Source organism: Saccopteryx leptura, chromosome 2, assembly GCF_036850995.1.
Source record: "Saccopteryx leptura isolate mSacLep1 chromosome 2, mSacLep1_pri_phased_curated, whole genome shotgun sequence".
Classification (NCBI taxonomy): Eukaryota; Metazoa; Chordata; class Mammalia; order Chiroptera; family Emballonuridae; genus Saccopteryx; species Saccopteryx leptura.
Window position 1 is genome coordinate 377,612,297 of NC_089504.1, and position 10,640 is coordinate 377,622,936.

General features: G+C 47.8%; 1 pseudogene; it reads left to right on the top strand.

The window, feature by feature from the left end:
• Positions 1-2,562: 2,562 nt before the first annotated feature.
• Positions 2,563-4,056, top strand: LOC136392446 (heat shock protein HSP 90-alpha pseudogene; annotated as a pseudogene).
• Positions 4,057-10,640: the final 6,584 nt, after the last annotated feature.

Below are 10,640 nucleotides of genomic sequence, written 5' to 3' on the forward strand. Positions count from 1 at the left end.
TGAGTTTGCAGCCTCCTGGGGGGTGAGCGAGGAGAACTTGACCTCCAGGGAGGAGATGCACCAGCAGGAAGGGAGGTTGGGAGCATGGGCTTTGGAGAGCTTGTGACAAGGCCAGGGACACTTTCAGTGCTCCGTAAGTGAGGGCTGCTCATGTTTGTGTCACTGTGGTTTGGATCCTCAGCAAGGTACTTCCTGTATGCTTCTCATTCCTTCCCCTGGTTTCCACATAGTCAACACCATCCCTCACCTTTGTAGGTGAAAACCTTGAAACGCAGATTGGCGGGGGATTGACAACCCAAATCCGACAGCTGGCAAGTAGTGGAGCTGGGATTAAAGGGCCAGGTCAGGGGGCTGGGTCCAGGGCCTACAGGACTCCTGGTCACTGAAGGCTTCCAAAAGGCCTGGCCACTTCTGTCTCCCTACTTCCAGCCTGACCAGTGACCTCTGCTTTGTGTGACAGCAGCACACTGAGGAAAAGTAGGGACCGGTGTTTGTTGGACAGTGGGGATTGGAGGGAGCAAGCTCTCCTTCCTCCTCCTCGTCTCCCTCGCAGAAAGCGAGGATGGTGATGGTGATGGTGATGGATGAGGCAGCGGAGAGCGCAGATTGGTTTTGGGGGCTGATGGATAGAGGCTCTCATGCTTTCTGAAATTGTCAGACTAAGGAAACACAACTGTTGTCCCAAACTGTGGAGTTTCCCCCCTGATCCATTGCCTCTGCAGGAGGGCTGATGTGGTTCTCTTGTTTATTGTTCAAGGGAGAGAAACAACCTGCCTGCACTGTCTATTCTGGGATGTTCTGGCCCAGATGTGCAGGAGAGGCCAGCTCAGTAATAGAGACCCACATTTGGAGTCAACCAACAGCCTCACCAAGGCCCTGCCCAGGGACCTGCTGATGGTGGCTCCTGCTGCTGCCTGTAGCCCCCTCTTCTGGGCTCTCCAGACTCCCAAACTCAGACTGCCTTCCCTCCAGGACCCTGTCGCCCACTCTTCTGCCAGCATGCCTTCACTCCTCTGCGACTGCTCTGTGTGCCCCCACCGGGAAAGGCCAGCTGTGTAGTGGCTGCCACCATGGGCTTTGAATTTCCAAATGGGCCTAATCTAAGCTTGCCTACCAACTAGCTGTGTGGCCATTGACAAGTAGCATACCCCTTCAAGCCTCAGTTTCTTAATTATAAAATAAGAATTTATATCTATGTTTTAGAGTGGCCCATAATTAAATCGGCCAGTTCCTTCCTTCCTATATTTCCTGGCCTAATTCAAGTCACATCTCTTCCTTGAAACCCACCATGGTCCTGAATGGTTGGCTCAGTGGATAGAGAATTGGCCTGGCATGCAGATGTCTTGGGTCAGAGCACACATGAGAAACGACCATCTGCTTCTTTTCCCTCTCCTCCTTCTCTCTCTGTTCCCCTCTTGTAGCCAATGGCTTAGTTGGGCTGAGCATCAGCCTTAGGCACTGAGGATAGCTTGGTTGATTTGAGCATCAGCCCCAGACGGAGGTTGCCTAGTGGATTCTGATTGGGGCACGTGCAGGAGTCTGTCTCTCTATTTCCCCTCCTCTCACTTAAAAAAGAAAAGAAAAGAAAAAAGCAGCCCACCCTGACTAAAGTGCCTCAAATTGTATTCCTTTGCCTTGCTTGAGAACCTCATAAAGTTTGGGTCTGATGATTTATACAATAAATCCATTTAAGACATAGTTCCTGAGCACCAACCATGCACCAGACTCTTTCCTAAAAGTTTCCTCAGTTGCAAGTCAGTTTCATTGGGACAAGATCACACCTTATTTGCCCTTTTCCACTAGATCACCCAGCATAGTGCTGGGCACTTAGCAGGGGCACAGTAAGTACTTTTAATTGTTGGGAGAGTGGTTATCAGGAATCAGTGACCTGCATACACTGAGTGCCATGTACTAGGAGCTATCAGACAGGGACAAAGAAACAGGAGCCACTGTGCTTAACTTTAGAGGTCTGAAAAATAGGCAAACTCACAAGGTAATGGCAGAGAACATAGAAGGTAATCAATTAATCATGTCCTAGAGTTTGTTTCCAAACTCTACCCCAACCCCAACCCTCCCCGCCCAAAGTGAGAACCTTTCCTTAACATCCCTGCTTGAGTATTCCCACCTTTTTAGACTATCCCAGAAGCAGGGGGCTCATTAAGCACAAATAAGCCTATTTGCTTCCACATACCTTAAATGATAGGTCTTCTTACAACCCCAATTCACAGGTACCAAATATTCCTTTGAACACATGTCCAAAGAATGTAAACTCTCTCCTGCAGAGCAACTCTTTATATGCTCTAAGACCACTGAATCCTTCCGCCTGAACCATGCCGAGCCTCGCTTACCTTTGGCCAGGCTCCCTCAGAAGTGGTCTTCAGACCCCTTGTTGCCTGGTTTGATGATGTGACGCTGAGACAGGGAAGTCTGTCATGTCTGGCCGGGGCAGGGGGCTGCTAGTCTCCCTCAGACACTGTGTTCTGCAAATGCAGTCTGAGGAGGCATCGTCTTCTTTTTTCTTTTGATCAATGATTTGAACGCCACATTAACATATGGGGATGGATGCATATATTCCAGAGAGTTTCCATCCTGGATAACTGTGAGAAGCTGATCCCTGAATATCTGAACTTCATTAAAGGTGTGGTAGACCCTGGCTGGTTGGCTCAGTGGTAGAGCGTCGGCCTGGCGTGCGGGGGACCCGGGTTCGATTCCCAGCCAGGGCACATAGGAGACGCGCCCATTTGCTTCTCCACCCCCACCCCCTCCTTCCTCTCTCTCTCTTCCCCTCCCGCAGCCAAGGCTCCATTGGAGCAAAGATGGCTCCGGTGCTGGGGATGGCTCCTTGGTCTCTGCCCCAGGCGCTAGAGTGGCTCTGGTCGCGGCAGAGCGACGCCCCAGAGGGGCAGAGCATCGCCCCCTGGTGGGCAGAGCGTCGCCCCTGGTGGGCGTGCCGGGTGGATCCCGGTCGGGCGCATGCGGGAGTCTGTCTGACTGTCTCTCCCCGTTTCCAGCTTCAGAAAAATACAAAAAAAAAAAAAAAAAAAAAAAAAAAAAAAAAGGTGTGGTGGACTCTGAAGATTGCCCTCTAAATTCTTCCCAGGAGATGTTGCAACAAAACCCCATTTTGAAAAGTATCAAAGAATTTGGTAAAAAAAAAAAAAAAAAAAGATGCTTAGAACTCTTCACTGAACTAGCAGAAGATCAGGAGAACTACAAAAAAAGTCTTATGAGCAGTTCTCTAGAAATAGTAAGTTTAGAATACATGGAGACTCTCAAAATCAGAAGTTCTCAGAGCTGCTAAGATTTCCCTCCAGGACTTTGCATGAGGGTGAAGGAGAACCACAGATATGTCGATTGCAGCACAGGTGAGACCAAGGACCAGGTAGGTAATGTGGCCTTCATGGAGTGCCTTCAGATCATGGCTCAGAAGTGATCTATGTATAATATCGAGTCTATTGATGAGTCCTGGTGTGCAGCAGCTGAAGGGGCTTGACGGGAAGCCTTTGGTGTCAGTCACCAAAGAGGGCTTGGAACTTCCAGAAGATGAAGAAAAGTAAACAAAACAAAACAGGAAAAGAGAGAAAACCTCTGCAAAATCATGAAGGACATCTTGGAGAAAGAAGTGGGAAGGGTGGTTGTGTCAAGTTGATTGGTGACATCCCCACGCTGCATTGTCGCAAGCGCTTATATCTGGACAGCGAATGGGCAAAGAATCATGAGAGCTCAAACCCTGAGAGACAGCTCAATGGTGGGTGACATGGCAGCAAAGAATCACCGAGAGAGCCACCCAGATCCATCATCAAGACCTCAAGGTAGAAGGCGCAGGCTGACAAGAACGACAAGTCTGTAAAGGATCTGGTCATCCTGCTTACGAGACTGCACACTTGTCATCTGGCTGCAGTCTGGAAGACTGCCCCCACCCCAGACACACGCCGCTGAGATCTGCGGGATGATTGAACTTGATCTTGGTATTGATGAAGATGACCCCAATGTAACTGAAGAAATGCCACTTTGGGAGGGGACGACTGCATGTCTGGCATGGAGGAAGTAGACTAAGCTCCCCTGAACAATGACCTGCTCATGTGTTCAATACTTTACCTTCATCTGCTTGGATAATATACCGCTCACAAAAATGAAGGGATATTTCAAAATGAATATGAAGTGGTAAAATATCCCCTAATTTTTGTGAGCAGTGTATATTTTCAAGGACTTTGTTTTTGTGAACATTTAAAAAATATCCCCTAATATTTGTGAACAGTGTATATTTTCAAGGACTTTGTTTTTGTGAACATTTAAAAAATATGTATGACAAAAACTACTTATAAGAAAGATAAGGTTTCTTGCCGCTTCCAAGTGTGCAATACTGGGCTACTTTAGGCACAAAAGCAGAGCTAGGTTTTCTTTTCTAGTTTCACATTGGCTTATTTGAGCTGAATGATGTTATGTTTGTTGCATGTGTAACCTAACGAATGTTAGCTTTATGGTGTAAGTTTAGCTCTCAAGGGGATTCCTGAGCAGACAAATCTTTTTTCACTGAAGTGTTTTGAGATTTACATACACGATTAGGACAACTTTCATCCCCAGGATCTATTGTTTAAAACAAGGGTCAGGAACTTATGGCTCGCGAGCCAGATGTGGCTCTTTTGATAGCTGCATCTGGCTCGCAGACAAATCTTTAATAAAAAGAATAAAAACGTTAAAATATAAAACAGTCTCATGTATTACAATCCATTCATTTCCTACCGCTCATGTTCATGGTTGCGGGTGGCTGGAGCCAATCACAGCTGTCCTCTGGGACAACACCAAATTTTTATTGGATAAGGAGTAACGTACATGGGTCGTTGTATGGCTCTCACGGAATTACATTTTAAAATATGTGGCGTTCATGGCTCTCTCAGCCAAAAAGTTTCCTGACCCCTGGTTTAAAACTTCCATCCTCATAGTTGTAAAGTGCAAGTCCGGCCTCTAGAAATTAGTATGCTAAACTGAATCAACTTGATGGAAGCCACTATCTACAGGGCTTGTTTCCAAAGAAAAGAACTGTTTAGAGTAGCGAGATTATAAACTGACGGACGCATGTGGTGAAGCCCTTCGAAGTAACACCCTGGGAACAAGATTTGTGAATGGAAATGTACTGCTCAAATCCCTTTCTGATTTAAAAGATTATAGCAAACACAGAAAAATTAAAAAGAAAAAAAAAGAAGAACTCATGGGCATGACTCATGAATTAACTCAGCTGTCTCAGCGGAGGCGCAGCATAGAAATGGAGTTATAGCAGTGTAGACACTGCCAGTTTGAAGGAGAGGGGACAGAAAAAGCTGGAGGGAATCAAGGAAGGCTGTCACACCTCTGAGACTCTGCAAGGTGGGGGATCACTGAGCTATTCAGCTGCAAATGTGCACTAACTACCCGTCCAGGAAAGAAAAGCAGGTGATTCAGAGAATGCCAGGGCTGCTGCCCTACCCACAAGCCCTCAGAGCACAGGTCCTGGAAGTAGAGTTCTCTCTACTTCAGTTTCAAAGAATGGAACCACTGTCCTTGCAGAGAGGTGCCCTGTGGGCAGGGTCAGCAGAGCCAAAACGGGCACCTTGCCAAGCTGTAAAGGTGATGTTGCTACTCCACTGGGCCTGAAGGGAAGGGCGTTGGGCCAGAGAATATTATTATGATTTAAAATCTAATAGGATTTGCCTTGGTAGGCTTTAGATTTATTTGGAACAGAGTATCTCTTTCTTCTTTTCCATTTTTTCCCCTTTGGAATGGAAATAGCTATTCTAAACCTGTCCCATCATTGTATTATATTTTGGAAGCACTAAACTTGTCTGGTTTTACAGTTTCACAGCTGGAGAGGAATGTTACCTGGAGATGACCTTGAGTCGCATCCGTATGTGATTGAACATGATTTAGATGATATTTAGATGAGGCTTTGGACTTTAGACTTTAGCGGTGATGCTGGGATGAGTTAAGGTGTTTGAGAATGTCAGGATGGAATATATGTAATTTGCATGTGAGAAGAACATGAATTTTGGGAGGCCAGGGATGGAGTGCATAAACTGATTGTATCTCTCCAAAATCGCATGCTGAAGCTTGAAATTTATAGTGTGATGGTATTTGGAGGTGGGGCTACTGGAAGTTAATTAGGTTTCAATGAGGTCATGAGGGTGGGGTCCTTCTGATGGGAGTGGTGCCCTTCTAAGAGCTTCCAGGGAGCTTGCTGGTTTTCTCTCCACCATGTGAGGACACAATGAGAAAGTGGCCAGAACCTGACCAAACTAAGCTTCCTGATTTGGACATCCAGTCTCTAAAGCTGTAAGAAATAAATGTTTGTTTATTTATTTGTTTGTTTTTTAATTATTTAAATTATTTAAATGTTTGTTTATTTGTTTATTGAAGCCACTTATTTTATAGTATTTTGTTAATGTATAGTATTTGCATAGTATTTTGGCAGCCTGAACTAAGGCATATGGTGGCCATAAATTCTGAAAACGTTGATGTCTATTTGCTATATTTAACCGTGTTAAGTGACTGATTTCTATCCTTCCTGCAATTGGCAAGCCAGGGAGATGTCACTCAAAATGTTTCCAGCAAAGATGGAGTGCCATCCATTATGACAGAATGGTGAGGGGCTGGTGGACAATCATTTCCTAGATTGTATTAGACAAGATGGGTGAGTGAGAAGGTTATCTGCTCACCTGATCTGTGGCCCTTTGATGACTGTCTTGGGGTCTGGTAAAGATAATGGTTTAGTTTAGAAAATCAGAGACATGGATCCTATGATGCAATGCCTCAGATGCAAGGGTCATGGTTGGTGGAGGTGTTGCATTAGTGCACTGTGGTCCCAGTTTTGTACTGCATGTTGCATTCTACATTGTTAATGAGAGATAGCACAGAACACATGTAATGTCAAGAACAAATCACATGGTGCACTATAATAGCAGAAGCCTATTTATTACGTTCAGCCCCCTATGCTTCCAGAATTCCTGAGTACTCTGTAGCTTTAAGTTTCTGCCCCTTGAAACCAGAGTTGCCAAATTTCAAGTCTTAAGTCCTGACCAGAATTAGACCTCCATGTCAGACACAAATGCTTTGATAGGCACAACAATGCATGTAAAAAAAAAAAGGTTCTATCTTTATCTACTGGGGCTGCTCCAGTACCTTCTGATATCCAGTCCTTGATGATCCCAGCACAGCCTCTCTAGAAAAATAGTACTGATGATTTATTCTTGTCTTGATACAGTGTGGGTGCTCATTGCTTCTCAACCGTGATGCAGAAGCAAGGCAAGGGAAGGCCCCTGAGGCGTGGAGCTCCAGACGCAGAGAGGACACCCTGGGCGAGGCTGAGCCCCGGGCTTGCGGGGCGGGGAGGGCCTCTGCCCACAGCAGCACACCAGTAGCCCAGCCCTTGGGTAGAGGCCCTGCTGCTGCTGGCTGGTCCTTCTTTTATTTTTATTTAATTTGATTTTTTGGTGAACAGAGCTTTTGCTTTATTTTTTAAAAATTATTATTATTATGATTTTGGGTTCATCTATCCTCTTCTACTTTTTTTGCAGCAGTATTTTATTTATTTGTTTATTTTTATTTTTTAGCACTTGAACTGTTTACTGTGTTGTGTGCCCATCACCCAAAGTCAAATCATTTTTTGTCACTGCATATTTGAGCCCCTTTACTCCCTTCCCCCCACCCCCCTTCCCCTGGCAACCACTTCACTTTTACCTGTGTCTGTGAGTCTCAGTTTTATATCCCACCTATGTGTGAGATCACACAGTGCTTAGCTTTCTCTGATTTACTTATTTCACTTGGTTTAACACTCTCAAGGATCATTCAGGTTGTCGCCAATGGCACTGTTTCCTCTTTTCTTATGGCTGAGTAGTAGTCCATTGTATGTATGTGCCACATCTTTATCATCTGATCCTCTACCAAGGGACCTCTGGGTCCTTTCAATGTGAGCATCTAATCTCTCCACTCTGGGTGTCTTTAGCAGAAGCCCTGGAAAAAAGGAGTTGAGCACTTGGAGCTCTTCCCTGAGCGGCAGAGTACAGTGGAGGTGGGAGGTTCCTAGAGGTGGACTTGGGGGGCTTTAGGGAAGGTGGGGGTTCAAGACTGCGGCAGGGCAGTGAGGCCAGGAGAAGTAAGAGCCAGGGAAGAAGGTGAGTGAAAGAGACAGAGATGCCCAGGCGGGGCGGTGAGTGGAGAGTCAGGGGAGCAGGTCCCTGGACCCTGATGCCAGGGAGAACCATGCGAGAGATGGATGGGTGTTTGGACAGGATCATAGTTGGGAGAAAGGATGGAGGGTCTCTTCTTTCTGACTTGAGTTGGAGCCCTGAGGCCACCTGGGTTGCTGGAGTGACTCAGCAGATCCTGCTGTGGGAGAATGAGGATGAATGGTGGAGCCAGAGAAACCTGCATTTCAGCCCCAGCCCCGTCAGTTCCTGCTTTGGGACTCTGGATGAGTCCCTTCAGGCCTCCAGCAGGTGTTCTCGCTGTCAAAGGGAGACGAGGACATCTTCTACATTGGGATTTGGTAAGAGTCGCATGGGGAAACGTGTTCTGATCTGTGTGTGGCACTGCCTGTCCCCTTCCTCCCTCTTTCCTCCCATCTCAGTACTTAGCCCCCTTTCTGCCTCCTCTCCCCTCCCCCCTTTCTCCCTTTCCCTCTCCCTACACTCTCCCCCTGGCTCATGGTATCTTTCCCAGCATATCCACCATCTGTCCCCAGCATCCCAGCTAAAGGTCAGCCTTCACACGCTGTATTTGTATCAGTGCCTCCTTATCCTCTTTCTCGTGGTGAAATCCTTCAAGGTTAGTGCCAATTGACAGCCCCAGCTACTCCATGTGCTGGAGGAAACATCTCCATAGCAACCAGTTGGCTGCTTTGTCCTTCCTTCCTTCTCCCTCCAAGATAAGAAGCTCAGACCCTGAGGGATCCAGGCTTTTGAGCTACTGTTTGCTTCTAGGTGACAGGTCAGTCCCTCTGTCCGATGGTTTTCATGGAACCTGCATGATAATCTCACTTGGAGTGTTTCAGCTGAAAAAACCAAAGGACTTGAGTCCCTCCCTAAAATGCCACCAGAAATGAAAGTACTCTGCCTTTTTTTTTTTTGCAAACCAGGAAGGTTAGAAAGGGATGCAGGGCTAGCTCCATTTGGCAGCTGGGCAGAAGGGAAGTGATGCTGTTGCGAGGGGCTGTGCCCGAGGCCTGACTGCTGACGGTGCTTTGCCTCTTCTAAGGAAGCGGGGAAGATGCCACGGAGAAGGGGGATGACGATCCACACGAGGGATAACTCTTTATCCTGGGCCAAATTTAAGCCAGTTTTAAATAATGCAATTGGCTTTGGAGGCACTGGAGTTCCCCAGGGGGAATTCATAATGGATAAGTCTTGCCTTCTGCTTCCCTCTTCCATCCTCAGGGGCTGCAGAGGAGCAGGCTCTGCAGAGAGAGCCTGTGTTGTCCTGTCTGGCATCACACTGGAGCTGGGGGAGGTGGAGTGGGGCGGTCAGGAGTGATTAGCGCCTCTTCCACCAGACTTGCAGGCATGGTTCAGGCTGCTGCTTAGAACTCGCTGGTCCTGGGTCTCTGCTCCCCATCTGTCTCCACGTGACGGTTAACCAAGGGCTACCCTTGCCACCTGCCTCTCCCTTACTATGCTCCTGAGTCAGCAAGTCCTGCAGATTCTGCTGCTCCATGACCTCAGCTTTACCCTGGTTCTTGTTCTCATCCACACACTCACTGCCTTGACTTGGGTCCTCACTAAACCTGCCAGCATTAGTTCCACAGCCTCCAATGGTTTCCTCCAGCACCCCGCCCTCCTCACTTGAACCTGAGCTACGCTGCAGAGACCCAGACCTGATCGTGCAATATCTCTGCTCAAAGCCCTCTTTGGCTTCATTGTTCTTGGGATCAAGTCCACCCTCCTAGGCTGGTGTTTAAGACCTCTTGTCTCCCCACCATCCTCTGGGAAACAGGTGGAGCCTGCTCATGCGGGGCTGTCAGCTTAATACAGGTCACCCCATTGATGTGCATTTCAGGTAACCACACACTGTGTTCGTATAAGTATGTTCCTAACACTGCAGGGCATCCTGGCTTTTGTTTACTTCTAATATGGCCACTGCCTGTGCCTGGTTGCCAAGGGCCGAGGCTGGATGAGTCTGGGAGGTGCAAGGTCCAGCCCCCAGCACGGGCACTGTGGGTAGAGGTGCTGCCTGGGCAGGGCTGAGGATGGCCAGCTGCTGGTGGTCCTCCACAGAGCGAGGCCTGTTCTCCCTGAAGGCCCACTCTCCTCTACGGACCCTAACTCACACTCTGCCTGATGCCCCGCAAACTGCTCTCCTGCTCACCCTGCACGCTCACAGAAGGGGAAGACGCAGGGGCCAGCCTGAGTGCTCTTCCGGGACTCCGTGCCCCATACTGCCCGTTACCCTTCCAGTGGTTCTCCCTCTGCTGTGGATCCTGCCTTTCAGCCTTGAGCGCTGGTTTTGCTTTCTCACAAGGCAAGTAAGCAAAGCCCAGGGGAGATGCTCTCGTTGCAAAATTCCTCTTTGCAAAGAGCAGAAATTCCATCCATCAAACCTAGGGAAGGCTCTGAAGAGTGGTCACAGCTCCGCGTCGGCCAGATGCCCATTTTTCAAGAAGAGGAAGAGGGAAC